Source organism: Orycteropus afer, unplaced genomic scaffold (genome assembly GCF_000298275.1).
Source record: "Orycteropus afer afer isolate SDZICR_OR568_19922 unplaced genomic scaffold, OryAfe1.0 scaffold00193, whole genome shotgun sequence".
In the NCBI taxonomy this organism is placed as follows: Eukaryota; Metazoa; Chordata; class Mammalia; order Tubulidentata; family Orycteropodidae; genus Orycteropus; species Orycteropus afer.
The window spans coordinates 3,103,594-3,120,427 of NW_006921780.1; the positions used below are offsets into that span (position 1 = coordinate 3,103,594).

Here is a 16,834-nt window from a genome sequence, read left to right on the forward strand (position 1 = left end):
AATTCCTTTTTTGAATGGATGCTAATATTAAAACTCTCTACTTCTGGTGGCATCCACACCACACTTGGAACCATAGTGCCACCCTCTGCTGTGTCTGAAGGGCCACTGTTAAACAGGCCTGCAAACCTATTCCTGACCACTCGTAATCCATCATGTATCATAAGCCAACATTCACCTTTTAACATATAAATTGTATCCTGTCTCTCCTCTGCTCAAACCCATCAATGTTTTCAATTAGACATAGGAAAGCCTGGCCTACAATGTCCTATGTCAGGGCTTGCCAGTGTGTCTTCAAGGAATTTCCCTTAGGAAGCAGTTTAAAAATTTGTTGAAATGATTTCTGTTGTCAGAATGATTGAAGGCCCCTACTAGCTTTAGTTCACCACCTGTCTGTTTGTCTTATTGTGGTAACTAGTGTGTTGCTGTGATGCTGGAGGCTATCATATCAAATACCTTCAGGGTCACCCATGGTGGACAGGTTTCAGCAGAGCTTCCAGACTAAGGCAGACAAAGAAGAAAGGACCTAGCCATATACTTCCAAAAATTATCTGTGAAAACCCTTTGGATCACACTGTTAGATAGGTAGAGATAAGTATTGATTTGAAGAGAAGGGCAATGTACCAAATGTGAATGATCAACATGATGGCATTGAGGAAGAAGGCATCGAGAGGTACAAGGGAGGTGCAGACAACAAAGATGAACGCTTTTGCACATACAGTACTGCATTGTCAGTGAAGGCAAACATGGGTATATGGGTGGATAGAAGGGTAGACAGGCATACTATTAGGTATGTCTATGAAGTGGGGATGGTACCCAAGACCATGTATAGGGTTGGCAGACAATGGTCCTATAAATGTATTTGTATGATCTGAATTCCCAGGTGTATAGTAGAGCTGACAAGGGACAAGGTTGTAGTCACTTCTTGGTCACTGCCAGCCACCCAGAGGGACCGAGTAGTTGAACCTGTGGGCTCGGGACCATAGTCACAGGGGACATCAAGCTCAATTGACATAACATAGTACACAAAACATTGTTCCACCTCCTACTTTGGCAAATAGCAACTGAGATCTTGAGAGCTTGCAAGCAGCCATCTAGATGCAATGATGGGTCTCTCCTCATCCAGAGCAAAGAATAATGAAGAAAACCAAAGATTCATGGAAAGAACTGGTCCTAGTGACTGGTACACCATGCAATCCACAGCCTGTACAACTGGGAGACCAGAGGAACTAGATGGATACCACTATCAACCACTAGGAGGGGAATCTATGTAGGAGATCCTGGATAGAGAGGGAGAACGATGTGGAACAAAACTCAAGATCATTTGGGAAAAAAAAAGGGGGAGGGGGACCAGGTTTGCTGGTCTCATAGAGCCTGGTAGAACCACTATGGCCACTAGCTACCCTTCAGGTCTGGAATTGAACCCAACCCGTGGTTTCCAGCCAAACAAAAGACAGGCATAAGAGTTGAACATTTACCTGAGGTAGATACACTCCTTGGAGAGAACAATCATGGGAGGAAAGGGGGTCTGCATATGCACAGGGAGACAGCTCATGGGGTAGGAGTGAATGGAGGGATGGACACAGGGAAGAGGTGACTGTTGGGAGGAAGTGGGAGGGGAGCTGTTGCATTGTGGTGAATTGTGGTCAATGTCATGAGACAAAGTGTATGTGAGCTGCTGTATGGAAAGTGAATTTGCTCTGTAAATTTTCACCCAAATCACAATTAAAAATAAAAAATAAAAATAAAAAAACCCTATAGATCATGACAGAACATTGTTTGACTTGCTTGCTTGGGATAAGTCATCAGGAGGGAGTCAATGGCAAGAGGAGGATATCATATTTGGTGAAGTGGGGGGCCAATAAGGGTGAAGGGGACCTTTTGTGAGATGAACTGGCACCATAGCCACAACGATGGATTTGAGCAAGCTGGTGATCGTGACAATGACACAGGACAGTCAATGCTTTGCTTTGTTGTACACAAGGTGTCTATGGATCAAAGTCAACTCGATGACAACTATCTATCTATCTCCATGTACTAGGTTTAGTGAGGGAGGATTTACCTAGGACTGTGGTGTTCTGCAATGCTCAGGAGTATTCCATACAAAGTAGCACTGTCCCATGCTATGTGCACTTCAATTGAATGACCAACTGAAAATGTACTTATACTTATCTGATCTAGACTCCAACTCATTTCTGTATACAAACACAGTTTTCTGCATGGTTTGAAACTTCCTGAATGTTCCAGTAATGCAAAGCACTGTGTACTTTATGAGATTTACTTTATTCTGATCAAATACATTTAAAGAACTGTTCACTATGTGGAAAATCACAACAGTAATCATGATATTTAAGTCAGCAATACAACATGCCCACATTGGCTTGCATGTATAGCTGTTGTATTCAAGGGAATTCTTCATGTAGCCACAAGACTGCTAGCGTGGTATTACAATTAAAATATATATTATTTTCTTACAAATTAATTTCTTTTGATCTTTTTTTCATATTACAATGAAGATATTACATTGATGTTTTAATTATGTACACAGCAATGAATTTCACTGTCAGAAGGCACAAGTGAAGTGAGATTTTGGGTTTAATATACCAAAGGGGTGTTGGATGCATAGGGTTGAAGATAGTGCCCTGTATGACATGCCCTCAATTAGTCTCCAAACTTGAACTAGATGGTGCCCGGCTACCACTTGTCCCTCCACTGCAGCCAAACTGACCTTCCTGCAGTTCCTCAAAGCCACTGGGCTTGTCCCCACCTCTTGTAGTGTCCTGTGCCTGAAATGCCCTTCCTCCAGATCCCATCGGCCTCCCTGGCTTCATTCAGGATTTCATTCCAATGCCACCTCCTGTGAGAGGTTTTCTGTGACCACCACTTTTCCCATCCCCATCTATTTCCTTCTGATCATTTAAATCCCTCCACAGCATGCATGTGTACCTAAAATTAGATCATAATATGTATTTACCTGTCAATCATTTGTCTCTGCCACTGAAATATATGCTCCATGAAGGGGGTGGGAATGGCTGTTTTAGATCCCAGTGTCTGGAACATGGAAGGTGTCACAAAGTGGGTGCTTGACAAATAGTTGAGTGAATGAATTAATGCATGAAGATACTGCTTGCCTTCCTGACTCCTAGGAGCTACGTCTTTTTCTCTCTCCTATCTACATAATTTATAGCCAATCTAAGTCAGCATTAATTCTTTCAAATATATCCATCAAATGCCTACCATATTTCAGGCACTGAGGATACAATAATAAATAAGGCATATCTTGCCTGCATACTTTGCAATTAATGATCAACTCCAGCACCTCTGATGCATTAGAGTCCTACAGTGAAGTGACTTTTATAAAACCCCATCCATTTCTATTTTGTACACTGAGTATCTTTTAAAAATAGTAATTATGATGTTCATAAAATAGGTGTGAACTCTCATGTATTAAGAAGAAAACTCTTATCACATATAGAATTATTATTTTATTTATTTATTTTTAACCAATGTGGAAAATATTACATTCAGTTTAGGTCAAGTGCCCTAAACTCCATCTAGACTGAGGGAGCTGAAGGCTGGATGATGTTGTAGTAGGCGGAGGCCTGTAGTTCCCCTAAGTGTAGGAAACCTCCACCTCTGGCTGAGCTGAAGCCCGCTGTCTAAGGCACAGAGGGATGCTCTGCCCTTGGAAGGATGCTACCAGCCAGAAAAATCCAATCTGTCTTCTTTTGTAAGGTATCACAGGTCAGCATCAGCCCCCAGCTGATAGCTTACAGCCACCCTGGGTGTTCAGGCAGGGCCCCCTTATTTAGATCCTCTCTCTGTCTTTTGTTTCCTCACTTTGTGGCTAGGACCTTTCCCACATGAGAGACAAAAGAAAGTGATTAGAAAACTAATAGCATTAGTCTGCATATGTAATAAACAAATCCTAGTTGCCATTGGGGAGCTCTGGCAACCCATGTGTGTCAGAGTAGAACTGTGATCCACAAGGATTTCTTTCTTTTGTTTTTAATTGTGCTTTGGGTGCAAACTTACACAGCAAACTTGTATGTTCAATAGTTTATGTGCATCTGGTTTCATGGCATCTCTAACCAACCCATCCCCAAAAGCTCTCCTCCCCTCTCCCCTCTGTGATCACCCCCACCTTGTGCCCCTCTCATCCATGCGTTCCTGTCTGTCCAGCCTTCCATCTATGTGAGTGATACCTCTCTGGCGTCTCATGGCTGCTGGATCCAAGGGATGCATCTCCCTAAAGTAGGTAGGTGCGTCCATTTGGGGTAGGTGTTCTGTATGTGGGTCTTTCTACTGTTGGGCTGAGAGCCACTCCATCTAAGTGATTACCCAGGCTCAAAAGGTAACCCAGGACCATAGTCTCAGGGGTTCCACCAGCATCTATCCGACTAGTAATTCTGGTCATTTTTTGTGTTTTTGAATTTTCAGAAGCAGGTCACCAGGCTTTTCTTCCAAGGGGCCTCTGGGTGGATTCAAACATTCAACTTTTTAATTAGAAGCCAAGTGTATTAACTGTTTGTATACCACCTAGGGACTCCACATTATTGATAGAACTTTAAACTTTTTCAGCCATCTTCATGTTTTTAGGACAGATAATAAAACCCTGTTTTTATAAATAAGCAAATGGAAGCCCAAAGAGGTTTAACAACATGGAAAAGCTGCAACTTACTAAGGTCTTCTGATTTCAAGTTAGGGAATGGAAACAACTGGCTAAAATTGGGCTTGAGGAATTATCAATGCATTTTAGTTCTCATTGGTATAGGACTTTGCATAAGGAGCAAGCTGCATTACACCTTGATCAAACATTTGATCAAATTCCAGTTCTGTTCACGCTTGGACTTCAAGTCCCCTAAATCCTGTGAAGCCTGACCATTATTATTAGAAAGCCTCTAGAAACAACCAAACCTGAAAATAAACCAGAGCAGACCTTCTCCCTTGCCCTGACCTTTCATAGAGACACAGGGACAACCTCCTTACAGTCTCAGAACTATCACTGATGAGCAGCCCCATCATAATAGAATGAATGATGTAGTAGAATCGGAAGTAATGCAGAATGTATTCTGCATTATAGTTGAAAACTGTGACACCCTTCCTCCTAAAAGTCCACCCGTACCCCTTCCTCCCCCTTCACACAGAACCATTTTCCTTAGGGCTAAGGCTTAAAGCAGTAATATCTAGAATAAGCTGAGCTAACAGTGAAGAATGAAAGGCTCAATAAGGGCTGCCCAGGAATTTCTGGTCCACACCAGTGTCTTCAAAGGGCATGTCCAGGACTAGGGAGAGAGAGTTACTATTTGAGTTGACTCTCCAACAAGATAACGTGTGTGGTGGGGGGAGCTATGTTGGCTCTTTTTTAAGACACTTTAAGATAACTTATTACTTTAAAAGAGTTTCAGGAGTTTTAATTTGCTACAAACATTGGCCACAAGACCTAAAGAGAAAAAAACATCAGCTTATCTCCAGAGTTCTCTTATCTGTACCATCCATTTTCCATCCCATGGCATGGTTTGTCTAAACCTATATGAGCCCTCAACTCTCAGTGTTGGATTATCCAATAGATGAGGTAAGCGCAGGCTTACTTGTGCTTGCTTACTGACCTGTAGTAAAGCGTTTCACACTTATTTTAACCACATCAAAGATTCTGCTTCTAGGTACAGCTGGCATCTCTCTCTATCCCAAACCCACAGCACCTTCTTACAGAATCAAAGTCCCTTTTCAAAGGTACAATCTCTGACAGGGATGGAGTACACAGTAAGCAAAGTAAGCATGTACTTACTTATGTTTACTTACTGATCTGTAGTGAACAGTTCCACATGTTTTTCACTACATATGTGAAACTGTTCACTACAGATACTAAATAAACACAAATAACCTGTGGTTACTTTGCTTATTGGGTAACCTGCCTCCGTGTACACTCTTCCACTGTCCTCCACCCCCCACCACCAGCTTCCTCAGAGTCACGTGCAAGTCGGTGTCCTCTGGTTGCCTGTCCAGAGCCCCACGTAGGGGAGATGCTGACTTTCCCCAGAAATCAGGGGAGAGGTGTGCTCCTCAGGTTTCCTGGGTTCACCTGAGGTGGAGGTCAGTTCCTGGTAGGGGCACTTCTCTGTAGCTAATAGGCTGGGGCAGCAATATGCAAGGAAGAGAGGCAGATCGGCCCAAAATAGAAACCCAAGCTACATCCCTACCTGACCAAGCTCCCAAACTGGCTGGATGTGGCCCATGAGATGAGACAAGGAAAGAGAGCAGAAGTGAATGTAAGACCAGAGAAGGTTGAGGATATGAGGGTTATAAAAATAACATTCAGGTACAACCTTGCCCCGCTCCCCCAAGTTTGCTCAGCAAACAGGAAAGGTTACAAACTTTTCACAGGGAAGAGCATTTCAGTGTAAGACCAATACTTTTAAGTTTCTGGGGACAAGCTCGTCCAACCCCTTGCTGGTAATTAGTATGTTGCTATATGGTTTATTCCACTGAGACAAAGAGCAACGATTACACTTCACCTTGTAGATGAGGAAATGAGTGATGAGCTTTAGCACAAAACGTCCCAGGAATGCAAAAGCATAGCTGACACATAGTGAAACGAATTGTCTTCTGCAGGACCCCATCTCTTGACCCAAAAAATGAGCACTTCAACCAAGGTGGGTGTGACCTTACAGGACAGCTGGACATTTATTTCCCCATTGGCACTAGAGACACTGGGATAATCTGTCATTTTGTCCTCTCAGAGGTAAAAGGAGCAAACCATAGCCACCCCAGCACCTGTGACCTGGCATGTCGGTCTGGTGACAGTCATCCCATAGGAAGCACAAGATGCAAAGGCTGAGTCCGTTGAGCTGAGCAGAGAGATGCAGCGGACATCAGAGCCTCCACTAGACAATGAAAGTCAGTAAGGGGAGGAGCAGAGAGAGAATGAAGAGGGAGGGGAGAGAAAAGGAGAGGAAGCTCAGCATTCCCAGGGAAAGGGGTTTCCTTTCTCTTCCCCAAAGCCTCCGGGGAGGAATAAATACAATTATCAACCTCACATGACAGCAGATAAAATAAAAGAGGCACCTGCCAGGTGACCATCTCTGCCGGGACTCGAACCCGGAACCTCTGGATTAGAAGTCCAGCGCGCTCGTCCATTGCGCCACAGAGACCTCACCACACACACAGCATCAGCACCAGAACTGAAAAAGCACATACCTTCTGCATCACCGAGCCATCTCAGCATCCTGCTCTCTCTGAGCGGTGGGGGGACAGGGACAGCTGGAAAATCCGGAGTGGAGATCCACCAGCCGGCTCCATCAAAGCTTTTCTCTACATCCTGGATCCTCAGGTCCTCAGAGGATTGGAGGAAAGTGACGGTGATCATTTTCCCAACCCCAGAATTCTTAATGGAGAAAGACAGAACTAGAGGCTTTGCTTTCCTTGCCTCTCCATCCCTGAGGGAGGATATGGAAAAAGCTTGTCCATTCTCATGTTAATTAAGTAGTGCATACCCAGCCCAGCTGAGAAAGCTGAAGCCATCTCTACCTCCACCCCTATCCCCTCAGTTTGGTTTCATCCTGGTCCAGCTATTCTCAGACAGGGGCTGGGCAAAGCTGAGGGATTTAGGAACACCCTCCATCCCAGAGACAAAGGAACTGCTTCCGTAAAGAAACTGTGCAAATGTGAAGGGCAGCAGAGAAAGTCAGGGAAGCTGGGCTCCAGGAGGCTGCTCCAGTTCTCTGCTTTTAGAGCTGGGTTTGTGGAGCCAGGGAGAGGTACCGTGAGTCTGATCTGATGTTCCTTCAGCACCCCCATTAAGAATGGGAGTGGAGACAGAATAGTGTTCAATGTGTGTATGTATATGTGTGTGTGTGTTTGAGTGTGAATGAATGTGTGTGTGCGCACCCACACATAGGGAGACAGGGTGAGGGTGGCAGTTCACTGATGACATACAGATGGTCCTCACACAAACTCTCCACCAATACCTGCTTCCCCTCCTCCCACATTCTCCAACCCCAAGTCCTTGTCATTCTTCCTTGCAGGGCTGCCTAATGCAAAGAATGAGGATTTCTCAGCTGCCTGGGCTTGCTAGAGGGGCATCCTAGGACAATCAAATTGACCCTCGCTCTATAGCTATATATAAAGGTCTCCATACCCAGCCCACAGCAAAGGAAATGGTTCTTAACTTTTAAAGTCTCCTAGAAAATCCAATTCCATAATCACTGCTAGTTATAATTGCCACTGTGCCAGTTCTGTTGAATGTCTAAAAATCCATCTTTACCTTCAGCTCATTTTCCCAGAGCCATCAGGAGATAATTGGCATTGATTTAAAGGCTCTGATTCAGTGTCCACCACCCTACGCCCTCTCAAACGGTTATAATAAAAGCAAAGGGCAGACTGAGACTTGCCTACTCCTCTCTCACGATGCATGCTTGAACAGCCCACAGCTCTGGACACTACCAACAGACTCCATTCAGAACTCAAGATAGTTCTTTCTAACATGTGACATGGTGATGGCCATGTGAAGAGATAATATGACAAAAGGAAGTGCTCAGATTAGGAGAACTCACAAGCTGCTCTCATTCTAAGACTAAAATTGCAATTGCAACTGCACACTTTCTAAACCATTTACTTGGCCCTGAGTGTGAGACTTGGTTGAGAATTAAACCAAGGTGATATCAGTGAAGTAGAGTTATGATGCAAAGACACCATCAAACTTGCCTTCCATCTAAGACCTATAGATAGATAGAAACTCCAAAAAGTAGAACTTATCATGTAAATTATAAATCTAAAACAAGGAGGCACAGAATGGCTACTTCTTAACACATTTACCCTAGAGGACTCCAAACACCCAACCACAGAACTGAATGTTGATCCAGAGGTTGTATTACTTTGAATGGCTAGTAACAAAGTGATGGTCAAGAAATCAGTCAAAGAGTTAACATGGCTCCTAAAGGAGAGGACAACCCCATAGGCCAGCAGTAAAATACACTAACACGAGGGAAAGGAAAGGCTCTTAGAACATTCCCAAGGTTTATTAATGTTCTCTCTCTCTCACACACACTCACATCTTCTTTTCATCATAAAGATACTCAAGAGATCTATCAGTTCCTTGAATTACGTCCCAAACATCACTACCTCTTAGCACATTATGTATTCTTCACAACCTGTATGAGGACTCTCAGCATTCCAGCTCCCTCCAGGAGTTTCATTTATGTTTTGCAATGTTCTCATTTGGTGCAAGGGAGACACAGATGCAAGATAAATAATGACATAGCCCCATTCTCAAGTATCACACTCGGAAACCCAAGGAGGGTCTCTATGAGTCGGGTCCTACTCGAGGGCACATAACAACACAACAACAACAACAAGGGTCACATAGGCCAATTCCAGTGTAGGAAATACTATGGAAGACAAGGAGAAATCAATCTTATTGCCTACCAAATGAGGTGGTAATTTTCCCATGTCATATAAAGGCTATGTCTCTGGAAGCAGAAAGTCCTAGCTTCAATTGCAAACTATATAATTTACTTGCTGTGAGACCTTGAGAAAATTATCTAACTTCTCTTACATTCCTCATTTGTGAACCAGGAAAATAATATACAGTATGTTGTTTTTATTGCTATGTGCCATCAAGTCAGACCCAACTCATAACGACCCCACCTTGGGTTTCTGAGGCAGTATCACTACAGAAGTAGATTGCCCAACCTTCCGTCCAAGGTGTGACTGGTGGGTTTGCACTACCAGCCTTCTGGTTACCAGTCAAGTGCCTTAGGCACTACGCTACCAGAGCTCCTAATATACAGTAATGCTGTTGATAAAGATTAACAGAGATTTCAAGGGGCAAAGTGCCTGTTCCCTTCCTTCCTCTGAGCAATGATCTGGGACTCCATTACCTGGGCTGCTTTCTTCCTTTTTAATATCCTTTCCTCATCTTCCCCCCACCAACCACAGAAATCCTTCCATTCTAACAACCCCACCTCAAGTGTCTTCCCAGGATCCCTTATACTTATTATCTGTATCAGCAAAAATACTCTGGACTAGTACAGGGGCTTATTTTCAAATAAGAGATATCTTTCTGACATCTTGGTTTGCTTTATCATCCATAAATAAAATTATTAGATGGACAGTGAAATAGTCATGTGTCTGACCCAGCCTTTATACTTTTAATTCCCAGTCCCTACAATGCCCCAAACTTTATTCACCACCAGTTGCCATCAGAATTCATTCATACTCATGGTGACTGTATGTGTGTCACAGTAGAACTATGCTTCATAGGATTTCCAGTGACTGGTGTTTTTGATAAGCAAGTGTGAATAATGTGTCTAAAATAGGTTTGTAATGAAAAAAAAAAAAAGAGGAAAACATTTAAAGACAGTGGTATTTTTAAAGGGATAAGAGAGGTAAGGTTAAGCCACTCAAAATGATTGAAGATAGTGCATTTTTTTTTCTTCTTTTCAACAAGGTATATGTCATTCCTGTTCATGTAAACTCCTTAGAGGATAAGTACATTTCTCTTCCAAAAACGCTGTACTGATTTAACTCTCCAAAAATCTGTGACTCAAACATTACTCACTCTGCTAATTGAATACCTCTCTTTGACCCTACAGACAAACTGGTGATGCTCATACATTATTTCATTCATGAAGTGTTGCTGGGATACATATGATGAATGCCAAAAATGTCTCCCTTTGGACCAGAAACAAATACACTTAAATCCCACATACATTCCTGGTCCTAGTCACAGCTTCCCTAAAAGTGCTAATACCAAATAGTTCATGTTTTAAGTGGTAAGGGATGTTAGATAGGGTAGGACAGTGACATGGTCACATGGCTAACACAGCCCTTACACTCCATACCTTCATCTCTCAATCCCTACAATGCTCCAATTATATTCAAAGTTGCTCTTGATTCAGTTCTGACTTACGGCACCCCCATGCGTGTCAGCTTAGAACTGTGCTTTCAATGTCTATATTTTGGAAGTAGATCACCAGACCTTTTTTTCCAAGATGGCTCTGGGTGGACTAGAGCCTCCAACCTTCTGATTAGCAGCCAAGCCTGTTAGCCGTTAGTACCACCCAGGGAATTCCAAACCTTAATTCTCATCTATTATGAGCACATTCTCTTGAAGTGGTTTCCAAATACCATCTTCTCCTGTCTCTACCTACTGTCAGCTCCCTCTTAGTACCCCACACTCTAGGACTCAGCCCACCTGAGAACCTCCAATCACCATCTCCCAGGAGAGCTGAATAAGTTGCTTTGCAATGTCAGGTCTGTCATACTAGACCCACACTCAGCAGAACTAACAATTCATAACTCTCTACCCCTTATGCAAGAGTAAAATGGACATTCTTACAAAGTAAGAAATATGAAACTGGACTATATGAAGACGAATATGGCATCAGGATTAGAGGAAGATTCATTAACAAACTGCTATTTGCAGATGAGCTCTGGTAGCACAGTGCCTAAGGCACTTGACTGCTAACCAGAAGGCTGGCAGTTCAAACCCACCAGCCACTCCTCGGAAGGAAGATGGGGCAATCTACTCCTGTAGTGATACTGCCTTGGAAACCCAAGGAGGGGTCGCTATGAGTCGGGTCCAACTCAATGGCACATAACAACAACAACAATAACATATGCAGATGACACAACCTTACTTGCTGAAAGTGAAGATGACTGGAAGCACTTACTCATGAAGATCAAAGACTACAACCTGCAGTATGGATTATACCTCAACATAAAGAAAATTAAAATCCTCACAACTGGACCAATAAGCAACATTGTGATAAATGGAGGAAAGACTGATGTTGTCAGGGGTTTAATTTTACTTGGAACCGCAATCAACATCCATGGAAGCAGCAGTCAAAAAATCAGAGGTTGTATTGCACTGGGCAAATCTGCTGGAGCTCTGGTAGTGTAGTGCCTAGGCACTTGACTGCTAACCAGAAGGCTGGCAGTTCAAACCCACCAGCCACTCCTCGGAAGGAAGATGGGGCAATCTGCTTCCATAGTGATACTGCCTCAGAAACCCAAGGAGGGGTCGCCATGAGTCAGGTCCAACTCGACGGCACATAACAACAAACAAACAACAAAGTGTCAAGAAGCAAAGATGTCACTGTGAAGACTAAGGTGCACCTAACAAAGTCATGGTATTTTCAGTCATCTCATATGTGTGTGAAAACTGGATAATGAATAAGGAAGACTGAAGAGGAATCGATGCCTTTGAATTGTGGCGTTGGCAAAGAATACTGAAAATACCATTGACTACCAGAAGAACAAACAAATCTGTTCTGCACAAAGTGCAGCCGGGACACTCCTTGGAAGCGAGAATGTCTAGACTTTGTCTCACTATTTTGGTCATGTTGTCAGAAGGGATTGGTCCGTAGAGAAGAAAATCATGCTTGGTAAAGTAGGGGGTCAGCAAAAAAGGGGAAGACTTTCAATGAGATTGATTGACATAGTGGCTGCAACGATGAGCTCAAGCATAAGAAGGATTATGAGGATGGTGCAAGACCAGGCAGTTCCATTGTGCACAGGGTTGCTTTGAGTCAGAGGCAACTTGAAGGCACCTAACAGCAACACAAAGCAAGGGCCCTTCCGTTCCATACAGGGTAGACAGTTATTATTAATTCTTCGTTCTGCAGAGTGGGTCTAGCACCTGGACCTGATGGCAGATTGCTCATCCCTCCCTATCCTCTCTCCTATCCTCTAAGAAGGAAAAAGTGATATAATTTAGGTGAATAATTCAAACTTAGAATCAAGGCAAAGGAGGGCAAATATAGAACAAATCTTGCTTTAAACACCCCATCCAACTTTCAGAAGCCATACCAGGTTTAGTCCAGTCTGATGGGGTTAGCTAGGCCTCTCAAGCTTGCCCCTAAAGATACCTAGGGTTAATCCATCTAGACAAAGAACTGGGACTTCAGGAGCTAGTCAAGTCACAGTGGAGTCCACAGAGAAGTCAATCCCCTAAGGGAGCCTTAGGAATGGAGAAGAATCCGGAGATAAAAACCCCTTTCCTGATTGCTTCTAGTTGACACTTCTTACAGCCCTCTCCAGGAAAGTGGCAAGAGAATTCTAGAAAATATGTCTCTAAGGATACAAAATCTCTCTTTTGTTAAGAAGCATGGGTAAGCCAGCAGTGTTTAATGAAAGAAGGTGAAGTGGTCACCATGTTCCTCCAGATCTCTTTGGGTATTTGGGGGAAGACTTTCTCTGTGCTTTATTGAATATCCCTCCAAATAAGTTAGTTCTTGGTGCTAGCTCTGTGGTTCAACACCTTTTTCCTCTTTAGAATGTGGTTGGCATTGCCTCAGTTTCCAACCCAAGTCACAACCTTCTTGTATATTCAGACCGGACTCCTCTGTCCTGTCTTCTTTCCTTTTCTCTTTGCTATCCCCGTCACTTTTTCATTCCTCCTCATTGCCCATCACACTTTGTTATTGTTTACTTTAGAAAGTTCCCTTTTCTCTTTGCCCACACATCTCTTCATTCATGTCTGTTTCACCTCTTCTCATATTCTGAAGTTTGCATCCCCTAATCCTTTTCTCAGCCTGTTTCTTTCCCCCATAATCTGCTCTAATCAGTTGTTGTCAAGTCAACTCCAATTTATGGTGACCCCATGTGTGTCAGAGTAGAGCTGTGCCCCATAGGGCCTTCAATGGCTAATTTTTCAGAAACAGATCACCAGGTCTTTCTTCTGAGGCACCTCTGGATGGATTCAAACTGTTTATCTTTCAGTATCACCCAGGCACTCCATAATCTGCCCTACAATCCATCTATTCCAAACACCATTGCCCAAAGTCACTATCCCTGGTCTCTCTGGAGTTACCCCACTGCTCTTCTCTCCCTTTGTCCTCCTTAACCACCATCCTTAAATATGAACTTCACATGCCTCCAAGCTCCTCTGCCAGCCCCCTCAATCATTATCCTCTGTCACTTGGTCCCAGAGTCTGAGGTATTCTCAGTTTTTACCCAGGCCTGTTCTTCCTTTCTCCAGATTTTATTCTCCAGACTTGTTTACTCACCTCCTCATCCTTTTAGTCTTGATTTCCTCTCTTCCTTAACTCTTCAGCCTATAGAACCTATTCTTCTGAATCTCCTTCCACTCACTGTTAATTAACATGTCAGATTCCTGAGGGTGGTCCAGAATAACTTACTGATCCATTACTTCTTTCCCATGTTCACCTCCTGACATCCTGGGCTCTTCCTGGCTTTACAAAACACCTGTGTCTCTTTTACTTCTTTGCTTGGATCTCTGAACCACTGGCTATGAAAATGGGAAGCTCAAATAGGGCCCCAGTAATCCCCAGGGCATTGAGTTACCATGGAGATGGGCTGGCAACCAGGCACCTTAATCTTCATTGTTACTCTGGGCCCCCTAGTCCTTAAAGGGCTAGATTCTCTAGGCTAGAGGCCAAAGAATTAGAAGATGGATCCTCAAAGAGTCAAAGATTCTGTGGTCATAGTTCAAGGGACTCACTGATTTGGCCTAATATTATGAGTAAACTGGGCTTTGTCTTTCACCAATCTCAGCCCCACTCTACATTCAACCTAATATGAGTTTTGCAGTGATCATGGTAAAGCAGTCTCCACAATGGGAGAGAGAAAAAGTTACCCATCTTTGTAATGCACTGATTTAATTTTACAAAAAGTATGGCCATGAAAGTTGCAATATCCAGAGACTAAACCTGTCCACTTTCTCTCTGCCATACCCTAACAAGGCCTATACCAGTTTATCCTTACCCAACAGTCCCTCTTTGCCTATAGGAATTGCCCTTCTAAAGCCTGTCCCTAAAGAGCTTTCAGCCCCACACTGTAGACAGGGTCAAGAGGAAAGCAGTTAATCACCTCCAAGCTCAATTTCTCCTTCTTTCAGCTGAATTTCCAAGGTTCTTGCATGTTGTACCAATCTACCTTTCTAAGGAAAGGTATTAGCAGTTGTAATAATGATGATGAAATGATTTTGAATTCTTTTTCTCACTTTATCATTAGAACTTTCCTACATTATGGGAATGGTTATCATCATTCCCCTTCTACAAAAGGCAAACCTTGATCAAAGCAATTAAGTAGCTTTCCCATCGCCAATCAGCTTATAAGTGGTGAGGCTGGGATGAGTCTCTGGAGCAGTGTTCTGACTTCTACCATCTATAGACGGGCCTCCTCAATAGAAGGTACCCATTGGCAGCACTACTGCTTCCCTTACGGTCTGTCCCAGATTCCGAGACCTTACCCCCTAAGTCTCTTCTCTGCTTTTGCAATCATAGAGTGGTGCAGCAAGGATGGGATGGGATAGGAGGGTCATGTGGTCCTGAGAAAACTGTGGGTTTAAAAAGACTCTGGTGCTTAGAAGACAGGAAGAACAGCTTGTGTAAATGAGCTCTCTATGATCTCTACTTCACTGGCTCATTTTCCTCCCAGTTATCTTAAGTTAAAACATAGGAAACTGATGTCCAAATAAATAAGGAAGACGCTCAAGATCACTCAGCCATTCACAGAGCCGCACTCAATTCCAGGTTTCCTGAGTCCTGATTCAGTGTTCCTTTTATACCACTATGCGGGGAAAAAAAAAACAAAAAACCTCACTGCCATCAAGTCAGTTCTGCCTCATAGCGAACCCTCCTTGGGTTTCCAAGGTGCTAGGTGTATGGAAGTAGGTTGCCCAGTCTTCCTTCCGAGGAGTGGCTGGTGGGTTTAACCAGCCTTCTGGTTAGCAGTCAAATACCTTACGCACTACACCACCAGAGCGTCCTTTGTACCACTATGACAAAAATAAATAAAACTAAGTTGGTATTGAGTCAGTTCCAACTCATGGAAACCTGTGTGCGTCAGAGTAGAGCTGTGCCCCACAGGGTTTTCAATGGCTGATTTTCCAGAAGTAGATAGCCAGGTCTTTCCTCCAAGGTACCTCGGGGTGGACTCGAACCACCAACTTTTAGTGAGCAGCCAAGCACGTTAACCATTAGCACCACCCAGGGACTCCCTACTCCATTATAATGTCACTTAATCACTCTTGAGTCCCTCATATAGTCTCTACTCAAAGAGTGTAAGGATGGGGAAAAGGAGGGAGAGTAATATTTTGTCTTAACTGATAAACAAGGAAAAAAAAAAATCAAATAACCCCTTCCTGGAATCACAGAACACACAAAAGAGAAAAAAACCTTTAAAATATTTTAGTCTGATTTTTTTCTTTGTTTTGTTGTTATTATTGAGAATATATACGGCAGAACAAACACAATTCAACAGTTTCTCCATGTACAATTCAGTGACATGGATTACATTCTTCGAGTTGCACAACCATTCTCACTGTGGTGGTTATGTTTGTATGTCAACTTAGCTAGGTCTGGTTGAGTGGCTGGGCAGCTGAATGTAGTATTCCCCATGATGAGACTGATAATCAACTCCATGGTGGAATCTACTGGGAGCAGCTGAGTAGCTGCCTTTGGGATGTGGTCTGCTTTCTGTATATAAGGAAAAGCTTTGAGAATGATCTCTAGTCTATGACACACTTGGACCCTGCATGTAGCCATGTCGTTGTTCAGCAGCCTGCCATGCTCTGCCAACCTTGCGACTTACAATGGATTTAAGTCAATGGCCTGCCATGTGGTTTGGTAACATCGGGACTGTGCCTTTTTACTTGTCCTCTCAGCCTCAGCAGCCAGCAGCTGTCTATGTGAAGAAATGCCTCTAGCTCCAGTGGGCCAGGAGCAGGAGGCAGAGCTGGGCCCCAAGGTTGAGGGGCTTTCACCCAGTCCCTAGAGCCTGGTACTTTGAACTTGGACCTAAAGCCTCCAAATTGTAAGAATAAACTCCTGTTTGTTAAGGCCATCCCATTTGTGGTGTATTGTTGTCAGAG

General features: G+C 43.4%; 1 non-coding gene across 1 annotated transcript; it reads right to left on the reverse strand.

Annotated features, from left to right (window-relative positions):
* Positions 1-7,074: 7,074 nt before the first annotated feature.
* On the reverse strand, positions 7,075-7,148 carry TRNAR-UCU. Its single transcript has one exon. It is a non-coding gene; the product is annotated as a tRNA-Arg (tRNA).
* Positions 7,149-16,834: the final 9,686 nt, after the last annotated feature.